This window comes from Arachis ipaensis, chromosome B04, assembly GCF_000816755.2.
Source record: "Arachis ipaensis cultivar K30076 chromosome B04, Araip1.1, whole genome shotgun sequence".
Taxonomy (NCBI): Eukaryota; Viridiplantae; Streptophyta; class Magnoliopsida; order Fabales; family Fabaceae; genus Arachis; species Arachis ipaensis.
The window spans coordinates 21,946,722-21,948,124 of record NC_029788.2 but is presented as its reverse complement, the minus strand read 5'-3'; the positions used below and the strand labels follow the sequence as shown (position 1 = coordinate 21,948,124).

The 1,403-nt window shown below is 35.0% G+C and overlaps 1 long non-coding RNA gene across 1 annotated transcript; it reads right to left on the bottom strand.

Annotated features, from left to right (window-relative positions):
* On the bottom strand, positions 27 to 544 carry LOC110270976. The gene is made up of 3 exons (XR_002360839.1): positions 490 to 544; positions 289 to 408; positions 27 to 184 (listed from the first exon to the last, which is right to left on the bottom strand). It is a non-coding gene; the product is annotated as an uncharacterized LOC110270976 (long non-coding RNA).

Here is a 1,403-nt window from a genome sequence, read left to right as displayed (position 1 = left end):
ATCACAACTCTGTAATGTAAATTAGATTTTAAGAAAAACCCCTACCTCGATTTAGTCAAAGCTCAGTAGTTAGACTTATCAATTCCTCTTTTGTTTATTTTCAATTTTACAGCAGCGGTAGCAACCTTGTTTATTTTCAGACAATATCAACAGCGGCATCAAGAATCGCGGCAACAACACTTTTCTGACATAAATTGGAATTTAAAGCGAAATTGATATTGAGTGGAACAGAACGAAATTAGTAATGGAACATTTACGATAAATTGAAATAGAATCAAATAACCTCACCACGAGAAACAAAGCAGCAGCGACCCTCTGAACCGATCAGGCGGCAGCTCCGGCACTCCCCGAAGCTCCGGTGGTTCAATAACAACCTTAATTTCGACGCGCAAATACCGGAATCCAAACCTACGGTACCAGTATCTCAGAATCTCCAACAGATTGCAACGGAACATTGATTTCAAGAAGTTTCAGAAACAAAGTGCTTACCAAGAAGACAGGGGTTCTGGCGGCAGTTTCCAACATACACAGGCTTCAAAGGCGTTTTTCGGTGGCAGCAGCGCTCTCCGGCGGTAGAGGCGCGGTCAGAAGTCGCGGCCAGAAGCTTCGGAGGCGGCGGATTTGATGAGGATGGCCGGCGATAGGAGCGGCAACTGTGCGCGGTGGCTGGTCAGGTCCCGATCCTCCCTTCCTCCCGGATCTCTCTCCTCTGCCTCACCCATGGACGACGGCGTTTACATTTGTAAAAATTGGTTATTTTTTTATTTATTATACATCTAAAATTATTAACTTATATATAAAATATGTTTGAAACACATCCAAAATTATAAATCTAAAATTTAAAGTTAAACGTTAAAAATAAAACTAATTTTTTTATATTTTATTCGATAAAAACATATCTAATATTTCTTATTTTTTTATTAACATTTTCAAAATTATTAAAATGAATAATTAAGCTAAGTTTTTTAGATATTATTCAATGAAAATATATCTAACATATTAGTTTAAAATATGATTTCTGTTAGGGACTTTAGATGTGTAGGTTAATAATTAAAACCCTTAAGATTTATTTAAAAAATTGTTTAAATGATCATTTTTAAAAAATACCTAATCATACCGTTAATTAAATAATATTATTTAAATTTAAAGACGGAATGAAAGCTGAATTTTAAAAAACACCTAGCATTTCCCTTACTTAAAATATTAAGGCCTTCATTTCCGTACGTCTGTACTCCTTACGGTTTTTTTTTTCTTTTTTTACCGAAAATATGAAGACTTGAACCCGCAACCTCTTAATTGAGTATAAACTATGCCATTTGAGCTATTGCTTCTTGGCTACTCCTTACGGTTTTTGAAGCCAAGATTTTCTAAGCAAAAATAGATCAAATCAACAGTAAAAATAA